This window comes from Lutra lutra, chromosome 1, assembly GCF_902655055.1.
Source record: "Lutra lutra chromosome 1, mLutLut1.2, whole genome shotgun sequence".
NCBI lineage: Eukaryota > Metazoa > Chordata > Mammalia > Carnivora > Mustelidae > Lutra > Lutra lutra.
In genome coordinates, this window is record NC_062278.1 from 53,497,847 (window position 1) to 53,516,862 (window position 19,016).

At 35.8% G+C, this 19,016-nt stretch overlaps 1 pseudogene; it reads left to right on the forward strand.

Annotated features, from left to right (window-relative positions):
* The first annotated feature begins 607 nt into the window (after positions 1–607).
* LOC125109992 (jupiter microtubule associated homolog 1-like) lies at positions 608–1,179 on the forward strand (annotated as a pseudogene).
* Positions 1,180–19,016: the final 17,837 nt, after the last annotated feature.

Here is a 19,016-nt window from a genome sequence, read left to right on the forward strand (position 1 = left end):
AATCAGAAGCGTCCTAAGGAAACAATTATTTTACCTCAGGTAACAGAGTTTGTATTCCAGAAAAAAAAAAAAAAAATTGACTCTCTAAATAGTTATAAAAGTGTCACCTAGCATTCACTATATAAAGAAAAACCAATAGTTGAACATTTAGATGTTGAGTTTATAATTTAACTTCTTGGAAAAAAACTTTTCAATTTTCTTGCTTGCAGTAATTGGTAATAATACAGACTTTTCTTTTACTTCAATTTCGTGAATAAAAGAAATTACGAAAACTCTAATGTGAAAATACTTGAAGCACATTTTGCAATTCGTTTCTTCTTAAATCATTCTCTCAAAATGTAAAGATTTTATGTTTCGTTTCATAAATTCAACCTATAAAAAACAAAGAAAAATTGCTATAGCTAATTCCTTCATATAATTTTCAAAATTACTTTTCAATATTTTAATTACTTAAAATTACTCTGGAATTATTCCTCAAAAATAAAGTGCCTTGGCGGAAGCTCCTGCAGCGGTCGCTGACGGTGGGGTGGGCAGCAATTCTGCACCCCTCCAACCCAACCCTTTCAGCGCTCTGCTCCCGCTCCAGCGTACCTCGCTCCTGGGCACCATGACCACCACCACCACCTTCAAGGGAGTCGATCCCGGGTTTTGCGGCCTCCAGGCGGTGGATCCAATTTTTCATTAGGCTTTGATGAACCAACAGAACAGCCTGTGAGGAGGAACAAAATGGCATCTAGCATCTTTGGGACACCTGAGGAAAATTCTCCTTCATGGGCCAAGTCGGCAGGCGCCAAGTCTAGTGGTGGCAGACAGGATTCTGAGTCATCTGGACCCCAGAGAAGGAACTCTTCTGAAGCGAAAGCGGGAGACTTGTTAGATCTGAAGGGAGAAGGCGACATTCATGAAAACATGGACACAGACTTGCAGGCCAGCCTGGAGCAGAGTGAGGAGAAGCCTGTGCCTGCTGCCCCTGTGCCCAGCCCAGTGGCTCCGGCCCCAGTGCCGTCCGGAAAAAAAACCCCTAGCGGCAAGTCCAGCCTGGTCGTGGGTTAATTCCAATTCTTTTGAATCCTGTCGTTTTGTTTGTTTTTGTTTTCTCCATGCTTGTGAACTGCACAACTTGAGCCTGACTGTACATCTTTTGGATTTGTTTCATTAAAAAAGAAACACTTTAAAAAATAAAAATAAATAAATAAATAAAGTGCCTTATTGTAATAGAAAATCATATTTCAAATTTGAGAGGAAAAATTTTACTCAGAAATTTCTTTTTTTTTTTTAAGATTTTATTTATTTGTCAGAGAGAGAGGAGAGCGAGCGAGCACAGGCAGACAGAATGGCAGGCAGAGGCAGAGGGAGAGGCAGGCTCCCCGCCAAGCAAGGAGCCCGATGTGGGACTCGATCCCAGGACGCTGGGATCATGACCTGAGCCGAAGGCAGCTGCTTAACCAACTGAGCCACCCAGGCGTCCCTACTCAGAAATTTCTATAATGCATACTCAATTCAGTACTAAACAATTATCCCAAATTACACATCATTTTATAAAAATTGTGGTCCATTTGCTTATTTCTTGTGAACTATTTAGAATGGCCATTATAAATCAATGGGGTAATATTTTGCAGTCCCAAATAAGAATACAACATTTTAAGAGTGAAGAAACTTGACATGACGATTTCAATACACCTTAATATAGCCACGTGAAAGACACAAAATTATTGCTTTTGACAATTACAATGTGTATGCATTAAACTCCCCTGAGCTGCATCCTACCCATGGCTCCTTCTTTTAACCGTAATTCCCAAGGTTGAGACTTGTGTATTGATTTAGAATTGTGTTCAGCCTTGAGCTGAAAAGTAGGAATGGTATAAGGATGTTATTTATTCATGGTACTTGACAATAAAAATGTCAAAACTCTAGTGGTCCAAACACGTCCATTAACTAGGAAGTTCTACTTTTCAAACCTATCTCCAAACAGACCACTTTTTTAACCACCTGTCTGCACCACTTTTGCTTCCATAATTTCTTGCCTGACCACTGTAAAAGCATCATACAATAAGTCAACATAGAACATCCTCTAAAAACATAAATTAATTCCAGTCTCTCTAATACTCAAAGCATCCATTGACTCAATAAACATAAAAATGCCTAAACTCTGATACCAAGGCTTCAGTGATTACGCGATAGGGCCCCTGGCTCCATCACTGACTGTACCCGCATGGCTCTTTTCCTTCTTTGCTCTATAAAAGCCCCATCGTCCCCCTCTCTTGTTTCTCTTCTTTCCTTTTATTTTTTTTTACCTGCTTTATTGAAGCATACATTACACACACCAAATTCCACCAATATTAAGTGTACTTTTTGATAAGTCTTAGTATATTTACACCTTTGTGCAATTAGCAGTACAGTCTAGTCTTAAAACACTTTGTTAGTCCAAAAAAAGGTATCTTGTACCCATTTGCAGTTCATTCTTATTCACACCCAAGTTTTAAGAGACTACTAAAATGCTTTCTATATGTATAGTCCTTGCCTTTCCTGGTAATTAAATATAAAGTCATACAATATATTACCTTTGCCTCTGGTTTCTTTCTTTTAGTATAATGTTTCTGAGACTTCTATATTACAGCATGTATCAGTAGTTTATTTCTTTTTATTGCTGAATAGTATCCATTTTATAGCTATGCTATATTTTGTGCTTCTATTAATCATTTCATGGACATTTGGGTTTTCTCTATTTTGACTCTTTTGAATTGTGTTGCTGTGAATACTAATGTCCAAGTGTTTGTGTGGACATACGCTTTTGCTTTTCTTTGGTAGATCACTAAGAATATGATTATTGTGTCAGATGACAAGCTTACATTTAATTTTTTAAGAAACTGACAGACTGTTTTCCAAAATAACTGTATCATTTTATTTCTACCAGCAACAGTTTCCAGTTTTTCCATAGCTTAACAATAGTCATAATTCTTAAGTGTGTAGGGTGTCTCATTGAATGAGAATGTTGAATGTTGAATGTGAAGTTTCCTAATGACAATCCTTAAAGCCTTTTTTATGTGTTCACTAACATTCCTATATCTTCTTTGATTAAGTGTCTCAAATATGTTGCCCATTTAAAAAAAAAAAATTTTGGATTGTCTTATTATTAACGTGTGTCTTTTAAGTTTGGCATGTGTCCTTTACTAAAACATAATTTACAATTATTTGCTCCTAATCTACAGCTTTCTTTTTTACTTTCCTATATTTTATTGGTTGTATTTTCTATTTGTTTATTTATTTATTTTTATGAAGTCTTAACTTCTTTTTGAACAAACCAAATGGGCTTTAGCTTCATCTTCTTTTTGAAGGGTTCTCTTCCCTGTTCTCACTCCATTTCCTTCAGGTCTCAGTTCAAATGTCACTTTCTCAGAAAGTTCTTTGACTCACATCCCTTTTCGGTGGTCATTAAAGCTATTTAACAAAGATACTTCAGTCCACTTACTTCCTGGCTATCCCGTGGCAAGGTGGGCCATGCAATTAGCTCTGGGTAATGAGTTATAAGTGGAAGAGAGAAAGACCACACTTCTTTCTGGTTCAAGTTCCTCTAGAACTGTTGTTTTCCTTTAGCACAATGACCAGCAACACTCAAGATAGTGCCTAATTCTTCAATCTGGATCACTGAAAGATTTCAGTAAGTAGAGGCTGCTGTCAACCTATGACATACATATAAGATGAACAGGAAACCTACATTATTTTTGTTTGTTTGTTTGTTGATCAAATCATTGTATTGAGGGACTTCAGGGAAAAGTCAAAGGGGAGGAGGACAGTGAGAGCCAACGTCCTCAGCCTGGCCAGAATTTCACCTTTCCAGCATCACAGCTGCCAAAAGAGGAAACCTATGGTTTTTGTTTTGTTTTGTTTTGTTTTTTTAATTGACATATAATGTATTATTTGTTTCAGGGGTACGGATCTGTGATTCATCAGTCTTATACAATTCACAGCACTTGCCATAGCACATACCCTCCCCAAGGTCTATCATCCAGCCACCCTAACCCTCCCCTCTACCCTCAGCAGCCCTTAGTTTGTTTTCTGGGATTAGCAGTCCCTTATGGTTTGGGAAACCTATGTTTTTAAAGCACCTAAGCTTTGAAGGTTAATCTGTTACTGCAGCACATTCTCATCAATACACCTTCCCAAAGGCGTATTTTTTTTCAATTCCCATTGAATTCAGTTTTCAATTCCCATTGAATTCAATTCCCATTGAAATTCTCTATCCACTTACTGGCTTTTTCTTTGTAGTATTTAGTATCTGACAGGCATTTTGCCTTGTCTACCAGCATATGAGGTAAGGACTTAGTTTGGATCAGTGTTATATCTCTAGCACCTAGAACAGAGCCTTGCACATAATAGGTTCTTGTGAAATATTTGTTAAATGAATGAATGTGGCCCCACATCAGCAGAGTTGTGCTAAATTGGGCATATAAAAATATAATGCATTCTTTAAAATAGCATCTATTAATATTTCCAGGTTTAATTCTGCTCTAGTTATTTATTAAAAGCAGCAGAGTTTGAATGTAACTATAATTGGATTTTCATGGCTAAAAGTTCCTGTCTTTGATAAAACTTGTAAATAAAACACTAAATCAATTGAAAATGATTTAATTCTTCTAAGACTGTTAGTCTATATACTGTATACACTGCTTACTAAGCAGAAAACTTGGGCCAATGCTTTCAAATGTAAATACATGTTAGTCCTACATTATCTTTTAATCACTTCTCATTAAGGAATTATATCTTTAGCTAGATATGGCAAGGCACATTATTTTACCTTGCGGTCTCAGCATCTTTTCTTTATCTTGGTTCTTCATGGTCTGCTGATCCCCATCTGTGTACCATGTTAACCTGCAATAGATTGATCATGTCAACTATTTCCTTTCATTATAAGTTAGAGTCTTGACTAGGCTGGAGAAGGAACATTAAGGTTGCTATACTACCTAGCTAATATTGCAGTCCTATGATCTATTCCTCCCTTAGCCACCAGGACACCCCCCCTCCTCAGGAGCTGTACATTTTTGCACACTCTTTCTGGAATGATCTTTCAGACATCTTGTCTCACTTCCTCATTTTCCTTCTATGCTGGCTCAAATGTGCCCTTCACGTGTAGGAGATCCCCGAAAACTCCATGTAAAATTGAAAATCTTCTTTACTCCTAAGAAGGCTTACAATCCACGTCCTTGTCTTAGTTACCTCTTTAGCACTTACTACCGTCGGACATGTCATTTTTACTCATTTATTCTATCATCACTGCAGAGAAAGAGATACAAGTTCACAAATTTTGGCCTCTCACTCTTTAACTCTTGTATTCTCTATGCCTACATCACTGCCTGCATATGGTGAACAATGAATACATGTTTCTTGAATAGATGAATCGACTTACTCAAATAAGGAATGAGATGCTTCCTAAAAGGGTAGGCAGAGGAGATGGGGATGGAAAGCTTTCCACAATGATGTTCAGACATACACATATATGCTTACTAGACTGGAGTATACGGAGAGAAAACTTGCTATAAGGTGAGGTATAGCGAGTCGGGCTGCAGGGAACAGCGACAAGGCCTGAGAACACATTTCAGTGCCAAAGTCTCGGATTAAGCATTAATGTAGTCCTGCTCTGGCATCAAAGTCCCTTACTCTTGGGTAAAGTAGTGGCACTATTTTGTTCTAAGAGTTGTTGAAAGAGCTGCATCTATGACATTTGGAGCACTCGTAAAAATTTGCTTTGAGAGCCAAAACCTTCCTCTCACTTCATGAGAGCATTATGATCAAGACAGGCTTTCATATCCACAGGTGACATCTAGTGACAATGACAGGTGGCAGAATTTAAACTCTACCAGCACTAGTTCCCAAAGCATGCAGCAGATTTACAATCTGCCACCACTTGGGTTTGGACTCATAAAGACAGGAACAGTATGGCTTGAAGCTGCACCCCCGAGAAAGTGAGATTGCAGAGTGCACACCTGACTAACTGTGAGAGTACCTTGAAAAAACTCATTGCTGGCCACTGGCACATTAAGGCTGAAGTAATCTGTGCAAACCCTTGAGGAAGTCTAACAAAGAAGGAAAGTTCTGCTTCCCACCTGTGAACAGCTCGAGTACAAAGATCTGTGATTGAAGCACAACAATCTGTTACTGATCGCACTGGCACTGGGCATCGTTTATGTCAAATTATACCCATACGCACAAGGAGAAAAAGTAGGCAGCAATACTGGCAGTGTTGATGACAGCAACCTTCTAGCTGAGGGAGCACTGCTGTGGAAATGTTAGAGAGGACTGGCATGAGTATCATCACTCAACAGAAACCAGTAACAATCAGAACAGAACTCTGGATTCTGAACAGAACAGAACAGAACACTTAGGATTCCTAAAATTACTAACTTAGGTCATGTGTGGTGGGGAACCCCCCAAAAAAGTCTATATTCTTTCAACCATGGGGAAAATGGCAAAGAACCTTTTATATTTGGGGACACAAACGTAGCCACCGACTGGTGAACACAGACACTTGAAACTCAATAGAAATCATAGTAAATTCTCAGGAATCTATGCCTTATGTGTTTATGTTTTAAATGTAGAGGCTTTATTAACTGAATTCTCATAACCTGGCAGTTGTCTGTACTAACATTTAACTGTACATAAACAGGGAATGTAGAATCTTAGGGAAGTATGCTTTTTAGTGTAGCACTGGAAAATACATGTTGTCTGTCTCTTTTCTTGAAAATGGCTGCAAAACATTGCCTGCTGTGGCATAAGTGGTGGTAATAGGGGGACTTTAAAAATTCCCTGGTGTTTTTGGTTGGAAAATTAAAGGTAGTAGGCAAGTAATAGTACTTGGTCCTCCTCAGTGAACGTAAATTATTACTGTGATAGTTTCTATATCATACACTATTAAATAATCCTGCTCTGTGTAACAGTCCTCAATTTGCTTTCTGGTTAAACATTTAATCCTATGTTTGTTATGCTGGCATAGAAGAATGGAAAGTTGTATTACTACCTCTTTCCTCAACATGGATTTATCTCCAAGCTGAAAACTACATCACCAGTGTTAGCAATTATGCCAATACAAAGCTAAGTATACTCAACTCACATTTGCCTTGGTAAGGGCACTCCAACTTGAATGAGATCTGGAGTGAATTTTAACCATTCAGCCAAACTTTATTATTTCTAGGGATACAGAGTGTATTTCCCTGTATCTTCTTACTCTAGTTCTACCTGTATAAACTCTAGCCTTTTGAAAATTAGGCAAGGGGTAAACTTGAACTTATTTGCCATTGGAATTGGACACAAGTACAGATAGCAGAAGATCTCAAGTTCAAATGATTAAGTAAATCCAAGGGTTATTTTGAAAAATCTAGAGTCTAAAGTGCCAGGGAGAGTTTCTTGTAGTCAACAAATCTGTGAAAAAAAGATCCAGGATTAACTTTCATAGACCTGAATCTCTGTAATTAGTGAGATATTTTAATGACTAGGAGATAGGAGGCAATGGTGAAGCTTGGAGGTCTTTAAACAAAAGGCTAGGATCCATCCCTAGCTTTCATTTAAAAGTAAATTTAGACATGGTGCATAAATGGACAGGTATGATTTAAAAGGCCAGATACAAAGTAGCACTCATGTGGTTAGACATATTTGTACTGGTATTTGATTCAGTAGCATCGGATTGAATACACTTGTTTTAATTATTGAAAATGTATGCAAGCAATCATTCTTAATCACCTTGGCCTGATCTCTAAAAGTGAAAAGCGTAATAGGCCAGGTATGTGGAGAATTAGGAAATAGGTTGAGAACTGAAGTTAATCTCAAAAATGGAGAGGGAATGCTGTTTATTTACTTTTTCCTTTATTCAACAAAATATTTTTGAATGCCTATCATTGCTAAGCAGAGGCATCTGTTACACAGTTCATTTGGCATTGTTTTTATCAAGATAGAAGTTTATAGTTTGATTTTAAACCCAGTTAAGTAATCTAGACTTTTAAAAAGGAAGAAAAAGTAATTGTGAGAAAATAGGCCATATCAAAATATCAGGTATCTACCTCCCTATATTTCTTTGAAAAATGCCTACCAATTTATTCTTTGAAATGAAGAAAATAATTCAGACATGAGTAGTTAGATTCTTGTTCCCTCTAATATCTGCTAAGGAAAATTTTTGTTTTTGCCTGATTGACAAGGAGCAACCCTTCCTCCATATTTGTGTGTGTGCATCTACACACTCAAGCCTTATCATAAAGAGTGGCCTGAAGGGAGGGAACACTAGACATGGATTTGGATTTAGGAAATTGCATTAGAAAGAGCCAAACTGGTTGCAAAAAAGAAAGGGAAGTAGGGCAAATGAGAAAGGAAGAAGGAAACAATTTAAACTCGGTTGGCTGAAGTCTAAGACAGCTTTTTAGCAACTTCTGACTCACAAAAAGAAGAACAAGGGGTGCCTGGGTGGCTCAGTGGGTTAAAGCCTCTGCCTTCGGCTCAGGTCATGATCTGCTCAGTTCTGGGATCCAGTCCCACATCGGGCTCTCTGCTCAGCAGGGATCCTGCTTCCCTCTCTCTCTCTGCCTGCCTCTCTGCCTACTTGTGATCTCTGTCAAGTAAATTAAAAAAAATCTTAAAAAAAAAAAAGAACAGAAAGATTTTACAAAGTTTTCCTAGAAATGTGTATAAAGAGTAAAGATACTTTTTTTTTTTTTTAATCACTGTGAGTTGCCATCACAATGTCAATTTCACTAAGACATTGGGCTACCGGTAAGCCCAAGAATTGCAATTACATGAAGATGACCTAAGAAAGAAAGAAATGTAACTATGGCATTTTAAAAAGATCAGGGAATATATTTCAAAGTTTTTCATTCTATTTTTTTTCCCCAGTGAAGTGAACAATCAAGAACTGTTGTTCTGTTGGGTCCTACACTATTACATTTTTCTAAGAGAAAAATATTTCTTTAAAAAAAAAAATTATTTATTTATTTATTTATTTAGAGTCGGGGGAGGGGCAGAGGGAGAGCCTGACACAAGGCTTGATCCTATGACCCTGAGATCATTTCCTGAGCTGAAATCAAGAGTCGGATGCTTACTTGACTGAGCCACCCAGGCACCAAAGAAATATTTCTAAGTGATAAGACAACATAAGCATTTATAGGTTCTAATACCTTTTAACAGAGAGGTATCAATTTAACTAGAAAAGCATGAAGCTTCTTGGTTTCTTTTTAAAATCCATTTTGCTTTTAACCCTCCCACAACAAAATAATTTTAAATGCAGAGTTTTTAAAGTTCTTAAAATATTTGGGTGCCCTTAGGTTTAAAAATATGTATATATAATTTTTTTCCCTAAGCAAACAAAGTATTCTGCTTTTGAGTCAGTGAAGAGGCTAAAACAATGATCCAGTTGACTTCACATAATTAAAAACAACCATATTTTAAATTCTGACATATGCTTAGTCCAAGTATCACCTAAAATTTCGTCCCTAGCTGTTGTCATTTTACTGAATTAGATTTTGTTTACTTACTCCCACAAAATATTCACCATGTTGATAATGAGAAGGGGACATAGCAAAAGTAAATAATGAGTGCCACAGTTCACATTGCCTTTTAAAAATACAAATATGGAAGCACAGACAGCATTTGAAGTCACCAAATGCCATCACTCAGGAGTACTTAATTTCTCGCTTGAATATGACATCAGCCCTCCTCTGTGGTTTAGCACATCTATGGGCGGAGGGAGCTTCTCAGCAAGTCAGATTGCTGCTTTCATTCTAGCCATTTCATAGTAATCCATTATAATGAATTCACAGTAAAGATTCATGAGGGATGTATAGCAGAGGCCTTTTCGACCTTAAGTGCTCCACTTTTAAAAATTCTACCCTACTAGAGGTGATAGAATTATGCCTTTATCGAACATCACATAACTGTTAGTATGGTTTGGATTGATAAAGTAACAACAGTATCTTGCCAAATATTTCCACTCTTAAGGTTTCAACTAAAACATATTTTCAAAGAGGAGAAAGTCCCCACGTGTAATTTTGATTCATTTAATGTTAATTCATCTAAGTGTTAAAATTATGGGAAACATTTTTTTATTCATGAAATCACTTGCAGTCTCCTTATTTCTTACAATCATAAGTATTTACATTTGCCTGTGTAAAGCTAATTTTAATTCCATACTGAGAGCTATAGAAGATACTTGCTGTTATCTTTAGTACCTAAAAGAGTGTCTAAATTTGATAGTCCACACTTGGGTCAAATACTACAAAGGAATTTGTTAATTCTGAAATATATGAAACATGATTATGAAGTTATAGAAATTGGTTTTTGTTGGATATATTTTCCCTAAAGAGTACATATATTGATTATTTAATACAATCAATGAAGATAAAAGTCCCTAATCTTGAGTCAAAGATCTCTACTACCAGTAACTTCTTTTTGAAAGGGCTCAGCAATAATATTTTGTAAATAAATATATTGTGTCACTTAATTCATAAATGTGACAATATTGTTAGGTCACATACTTTCCCAATAAATTACTGCATAGTTACAAAAAGAAACATCTAGAGAGTTATACACCAAAATGTTAATAAAGATTATTCCTGGATTGCTTACCTTTGCTTCTTTTATTGTCTTTGTTTCTAAATTGAAAGTGGCCACCATAAATAATTTTTTAAAAGTAAATCAAATTTTTCTACCCATTGGGGCTACTGGGTGGCTCAGTGGGTTAAAGCCTCTGCCTTTGGCTCAGGTTATGATCCCAAGGTCCTGGGATGGAGGCCTGCATTGGGCTCTCTGCTCAGTAGGGAGCCTGCTTTCCCCTCTCTCTCTGCCTGCCTCTCTGCCTACTTGTGAACTCTGTCTGTCAAATAAATAAATTAAATCTTTAAAAAAAAAAAAATTTCTACCCATTAAAATAGCCTAAGAAAAAGTAGCTTAAAGATTTTGATATATGCTTTTGAAAAAAGGAAACAGATAAATACATAATAAAAGTTTTCAATTTTCCACTAGCCGGTGACCTTTTTAACAGCCCTGCAAGTGAAAAAATGTACAGTGCTTCAAATTTACTTTAAAAATGGTAAAATAAGGGACACCTGGGTGCCTTAGTCAGTAAAGTGCCTGCTTTCCGCTCAGGTCAAGATCTCAGGGTCCTGGGATCCAGCCCCACAACAGACTCCCTGCTCAGAGGGGAGTCTGCTTCTTCCTCTCCCTCTGCCTTATTCCCTCTGATCATGTTCATGCTCATGCTTATGCTCTCTCTCTCAAATAAATAAAATCATTAAAAATAAAATAAAATGGCAAAATAAGAAACTAGAAAATAGTTTTATCAAAAAATGATTCGCAGCATTTCAGGGCTATGTCATATTTTTATGTACTAGATCTTTGTAAGTTTGTTTTTTGTACTTTCCAAGCCTTCCTCTGTTATTACTTGCACTCTTTTGTCTTCTACACACAGAATTCAGAATGTTGTACCAGCAGACAAACCAACATTTCAGGATTTACCATCTTTGATATTGCTCCATTATTTTTAAAGCAAATATAAAGCAGTAGAAAAGAATGTGTTGTTCTAGTGATAAAAGGTATCCTCTTAAACTTAATATAATTGAGATAATCATTGCAATCATCAGATATGCCAAATATGAAAATCATTAGGTGTGAAAAAACTTCAGTCATAAGACTTAAGCTTGTCAAATGTGGATTTAAACATGAATTAAAAGAACAAAACTAAAGCATAGGTATGAAATCCTGGATATATCATCAAAGACCCTAAGAGTTGGGATATAATTAAGAAAATCACAATTTTAGTCATCTCAGTAAAGAACCTTTTTTTGTGTAACATGTAAATACAATATTCTCCCTTGTCCATAGTTTCACTTTTCATGCTTTCAGTTATCTGCGTCAACTGTGGTCCTGAACCAGAAAATCTTCCTTCTGATGTATTGTCAAATGATCAATAGCAGTCTCAACACTATGTCACAATGCATACCTCCTCACTCGTCTCACTTGACCTCCACAAGCAGGTATTTGATCATCTCACATCATCATAAGAACAGTGAGTACAGTCCAACAAGATATTCTGGGAGAGTATCACAGAGAAAGGGGGACTATTATACATTTTCTGACTTCTATTTAAGTCTCCCTTACATTTGCAAATGGTTCGTGGTACATAGCAATAGAAGGGATGATGGCTCAAATCCTGTCTTTCTGATCCCAACCAATAGGCTCCCAAAAAGTATACTCAAGATCTAAATTTCAAGGGAAGTTATCTAATCCATGTAACCCATTTTGTGACTAAAGAATTAAGAACTCAAGGCCTGAAGGCTAGAGTAACACCTTCTGACTCTCAGTCTGGTTCCTCAACAGCAACAGCTTGGGTTTTCACCAATATGAAGGTGCAGTTGCCACGAGGTGTACTTTCAGGTCTTCATTTCCTTCCCTTATCCTTGCCTCTGCTGATTCACTCACTCTTAGTGGGTCAGCAGGGGCCAGTGATTGCTTGAGATGTCATTTTAAGCTCTGTCCTGCCAGTGTCCACAGGAGATTCATTCACCCCACTGCAGAAATCTGTGTGACTTAAGCACATATGCACATCATGGTTCTGATGCCATGACGACTAGTGGATGACAGTCATTAAGAACACAGAATAGCAGTTGGAATTTTTGTACATTTTCGTGCTTGCCAGTTGAGAGACACAAATGCTGTTTTCCAAACCAAACTTACCCTTATTAGGAGTCATCAGGATGTAGTGTTTTAGATGAACATGGAAAATGTCTTTTTGCAGTTTTAGAAATATTTGAGAAGTAATACATATATTCTGGTTTTTGTTAGTGTGTTCTAAACATCATTTAGACATTCTCATGTAATGATATTTAGGTTTGCATGTTACAGGATAAATATATTTTCAATTTTCTCTGTGTGTTCATATATACACATGATAAACTATATATATATTTGGAAATATTTTTAAAAGGTTCACATAATTTTCTTCAATTCAATTTCAGACCATTTAACTAACCTAGACACTTTTGAATCTATTGTTTTTGAAATTTATGTAAAAAATAAAACATTGACTAGATGTTATCCAATCAAATAGGGGGAAAATTACAATTAATACTGGCATTTTCAATGTAATGATTTAAGAAGTTATCTTTTTCTCATAATTTTATCTTTGCCATTCATAGTGAGACACAATCTAGTTCTGGATTATAAAAACAATATACAATCAATAAGACCATGTAAATAAACACTTAATATCTACCCATTTGCAAACATGTATATATATATATATGTATGCATACATATATTCATTACATTTGGATTGAATACATTCATATATATAAAACAATCTTGTGTAATATGTTTTACAGTTTTATTGAGGTATAATTGACAAAGAAAATTATATATATTTAAGATGTATAATGTGATAGTTTGATACACATATACTCTGTAGTGACTACAACAATCAAGCTTATTAACACATTCATCATCTTACATAGTTATCTTTATGTTGTATGTGCATGTGTGTGGTATGTGGTACAGACACTTCCATCTACTCTCAGAAAATTTCAATATAGAAGATGATATTATTGGGTGCCTGGGTGGCTCAGTGGGTTAAGCCGCTGCCTTCGGCTCAGGTCATGATCTCAGGGTCCTGGGATCAAGTCCCGCATCGGGCTCTCTGCTCAGCAGGGAGCCTGCTTCCCTCTCTCTCTCTCTCTGCCTGCCTCTCCGTCTACTTGTGATCTCTCTCTGTCAAATAAATAAATAAAATCTTAAAAAAAAAAAAAAAAGAAGAAGATGATATTATTAACTGGTCAGTGTGCTGTACATTACTCCCCAGAAATTATTCATCTTAAAGCTCAAAGTTTATACCTTTAACCAATCACTTCTCAGCTTCCCCACTCTTCCACCCCTATTAACAAGCATCCTATTCTCTGGTTCTAACTTCAACTTTTTTAGATTCCACATATAAATAACACCATACAATATTTGTCTTTCTCTGTCTGACTTATTTTTTTAGCATAATGTCTCCCAGGTTCATCATGTTGTCACAATGGCAGGATTTCTTCTTTTTTATGGCTGAATAATATTCCACCAGAATATACATACCACATCCTCTTTATCCATTCACCTGATGATAAACACTTTCATATCTTAGCTAATTTGTGAACATGAGAGTGAAGATATCTTTTTGAGGTAGTGATTTAATTTCCTTTGGATATATACCCAGCAGTGAGATTGCTGGATTATACGGTAGTTCTGTTTTAATCTTTTGAGGAAACTCCCTACTGTTTTCCATAGTGCCTACACTAGTTTACATTCTCACCAACAGTGCATGGGGGTTCCCTATTCCCTACATTCTTGCCAATACTTACTATCTTGTCTTTTTGATAACAGCCATCCTAACCGGTATGAGGTGATTGTCTCATAATGGTTTTGGTTTGCATTTACCTGATGGTTAATGACGTTGAGCCTCTTTTCATGTACCTCTCGTCTATTCATATGTCATCTTTGGGAAAATGTCTATTCAGGCACTTTGCTCATTTCTTTTTTTTTTTTAATTTATTTATTTGACACAGAGAGAGAGATCATAAGTAGGCAGAGAGCTAGGCAGAGAAAGAGAGGGGAAGCAGGTTCCCTGCTGAGCAGAGAGCCAGATGCAGCGCTCCATCCCAGGATCCTGAGATCACAACCTGAGCCGAAGGCAGAGGCTTAATCCACTGAGCCACCCAGGCAGCCCCTTTTGCTCACTTCTTAATTGGGCAATTTGTTTTTCTGCTCACTGAGTTATATGACTTCCTTGTATATTTTGGGTATTAACATCTCATCAGAATGTGGTTTATAAATGTTTCTCCCAAGCCATAGGTTGACTTTTCATTTTGTTGGATGTCTCCTTTACTATATAGAGCCTTTATTTTGATGAACTATATGTTTATTTTTGCTTTTATTGCCTATGCTCTTGGTGTCATATCCAAAAAATCATTACTCAGGTTTTCCTCCATGTTTTCTCTATAATATCTTAATGAGCAAAATAGGTTTTGAAGATAAAGAAGCCAAATTAGAGAAAAATATGTTTTTAAAATCCTAATTCTTCCAAATGTATTTGTTTACGGCCTTCTCATTTGAGAAGGAGAAGTAGCACATTGGAGAGTCTCTTACCACCTTTTAAGACAATATCCACATAGCTGTGTCTAAACTCTCTCGGAAATTTTTAGAATGAAGCAGATAATGAATAAGAATATGAATATAGTAGTTGGCATGGATATTAGATTAATTGGATACATATCCATTTCTAAGAGAAAATCAAAAGAAAGAATCTCATTTATGCTAAAAAAATATATTAAAACTAAATGTATCTTCAATAAGATAATCAGTCAGAAAAAATGTTTGCTACAACTATGCTTGAACTATATTAACTTTGTTAAATATTTACAATTGTTTAAATGGATAATATAACTAAAATCATCAAATATATATTGGTGAACCCATTAATATTTTGTTCTGCAAAAAAGTAAATATCCTATAGGCTCATAAAGATGAATTTTTAATGGTTTCAGGCAGTATGATAAGTCTTGAATTTAAATTCTAACATCTGCTTTGAATAATTGTCTAAGTACTTGAAATAAAACAACCCACGTTTGAGAAAATTTCAGACTTACTTTTAGGCACATCTATTTCCACACCTGTACATATTTTAGGTGGACTCTTCATCATAACATAAACTAATGTTGTCATTTTAATATCAAGTTCATAGAAAAAGTGATCCCTCTTTAACCAATTTCTCTTTAGGACAGTGCCAAAGAATTCAATAACATAATGACTGACATTCACCACATGCTCTCTCTGATATTTGAGAAAGTTCATCTAAAAGATACGTTAAATTTCCATTTCTCTAGGCTGGAGCTGTATTTCTATATTATTACATCTGGTCTGTATTATCTTGCCCCCCTACATGCAAAGAGTTATGCCTTCACTGCTGAGTTGTAAAGCTATGTCTTCAGCTTTTTTTTTTTCATTGTATTTCACTAGAAACATCACTTTAAAGGTACATATCTTTTGTAATCCTGCTGTCATAGATACTTGGGTATTAAATTATGTTATATTTATTGTAGAACCAGGTGTATGATTGATTTCTATTGAAACTTGGCATTAGAAAAAATCTCACCTCTGAAAATGAAATTGTACCTCTTTATTACACAAGAATTATTTATAGCTTCTATGTGTGTGTATATATTTTACTTTGGAATTTTGAGGGCTGAATCCAATACACAATGAATGTAACTAACTATTCTGGGTTACAGGTACAATGATCTTTCTTCTTTCTCTAAAGTAGTGGTCCCTAATCATCCTGGGCCTTCTAATCCTTTGTGAACATGTTCAAAGTCATGAAGCCACTCCCAAGATTAATGAAAACCTACACATCAAATTGAACATAAACTTTTAGGGGTTTCAAGGATCCCAACTATGGATACTAAGTTAAGAGTTACACTTTTCAAGCATTTCTGATTTGCTTCTTCTTTTTTTTTTAATCTTTGCAGTACTGATTTTGATCTTATAAAATTATTTATAAGTTCTTTAGTAGAAAATGAGGTATAAGTTATAAATTAAAATGATCTTTCAAATTACAAAATAAATAGGAATATTAATATAAAAACAACAATAACAACAAATAGTAATAATTTATTAAGGTCTCAATCTCAAACAACATTAATAAATTAAAGTCTCATTTATACTATTTTCCTTCTTTCTTTTTGTTAAGGGCAGCCAATGATAGAACAAAGAAATAAACAAAGACCCAAGGTTCTATATACTACATCCTGAATATTAACAACATATCCCTTCATACCTCTCATTCAAGCTGTAAAACTCTGGTTATGCCCCCCTTGATTTGGATGGACCCTCAGAATCACTTCCCAAGTTCTAGACTTAGAAACCAATGCTTGTTTATAAACTGAAATTAGATTTGAACAACCTCTTTGAAATCATCATCGTAGCTCATAATATGCTTTGTTATTCCATTCAATATATTGTAATGCTCTAAAGTGACAGGTATGTATTACCACTCTCAGCTTCTCAGTTGGGAGTTTTATGGCAAGTGATTTTTTTTTTTTAAGAAGCTACTTGATTTAGAATTTCAGATAGAGTCTAATTCACATCTTTACTGAATACTTGAAAAAATATTATTTGCCATTTTGGATTTTAAAAAAGAAGAAAAATTAAAATTCTGCGTGAAAAAAAAACAAAAAACAAAAAAGACCACCCACTCTGCCACTAATATATGCAACACAGTATGTGAGCACACAGTACAAAAGAGCAAAATAGCTTGTTGAAACATCATTCACATATTAAATTTCTCCCTTATTCATCTCTGCATATCCAACACAAAGAAAATAAAGCAAACACTTTTGTAATTTGTTCTCTTTTAGGCATAATTTTTCTATCACCATATTTTGCAGAGTTGATAGTCATGTTATTGAATATTTCCTAAAACATTATGAAGTAAATCCAAAGTAGACTGATCATCCAATAAAGGTGCTCCTGGTTCTTGTTATGTTAGTTTCCAAAGGCTGCTATAATAAATCTTCATAAACTTAGAGGTTTAAAACAGCAGGCATGTATTTTCTCATAGTTCTGAAGGCCAAAATCCAAAACCCAAGTATGGGGAGGTTGGTTCTCTCTGGAGACTCTAAGAGATAAAGTATTCTCTTCCCTTCTAGCTTCCGGTGGTTGAGGCAACCTTGATGTTTCTTGGCTTGGGCCTAGATACCACCAGCGTCTGCTTCCATCTTCATATGACCTTTTCTCTGTGTCTCTGTGAGCTTCAAATCTCCCTCTCTTTTATTTTTTTTTTTAAGATTTTATTTATTTATTTAACAGAGAGAAATCACAAGTAGGCAGAGAGGCAGGCAGAGAGAGAGGAGGAAGCAGGCTCCCTGCTGAGCAGAAAGCCCGATGTGGGGCTCGAACCCAGGACCTGGGATCATGACCTGAGCGGAAGGCAGCGGCTTAACCCACTGAGCCACCCAGGCGCCCCCCTCCCTCTCCTTTATTTTATAAGGACCCCAGTCACTGAATTTAGGGGCCACTTGAATGCAGGATAATCTCATCTCAAGATCCTTATCTTAATTACATGTTTACAAAAAAAATTAGAAAGACATATCATATAAGGTCACATTCTGAGCCTCTGTGTGGATATGAATTTTAGGGAGACAGTATTCAAACCACTACAGCCATCTTAGAAATTACCTCTAAAATATGATTTAGCATCACCTGTTCTTTTTCCTCATGGTGCTGTTACTGACTCCATCAGACACTGCTGTAATAGTTAACTTTTAAAATAGCCTTTGTCTTTCAGTTCAAAATCCTCTAAAATGCTATTTTTTAAAAAGCATTCATTCTTGTTCTTTTTACCAAAGCAATAAATGTTCATTTTTGAAAATTTGGAAAATGTGGAAAACCACAAAGGAGAAAATAAAAACCACATGTAATCTCAGACCTGAAGTTTCTTAATATATTTCCAGTAAGTGCTTTTACTAGTTTGTGCAAACATCCATATGCATTTCTTATAAGATGAATCATACCAAGCATATTTTTTCACATAATTTATAGTATCCTAAAAATCATTCAATTTTAGACCAAGAATATGCAGATTTTTTCTTACATCATAGACAGTATAAACTTTAAGAGGCTAGAAGCAATCTGGCAATAACCCTACTTAAGAGGGCTAACTGCTAAGGCATGAGGACCCCAGGAGAAAAGTTCCCTTAAGATATGTCATCTAGTGCAGGACCTGAGAGATATAATGGAAATTTAATCAAGAAGTCTGTCACCTATGTAAAGAATGCACTGTGGGAGTCCCTAATGAGAGGGCTCATGGAAGAGTTAACAAAAATACCTCATAAGACATATGGACACTTGGGTACCTACTACAAGTTGGACATATGGACACACAAAGGGTACCTACTACAAGATTCCAATACTACTACTTGCCTTGCCCCACTAATACTCCTTATTCATTCGCCATCCTGGAG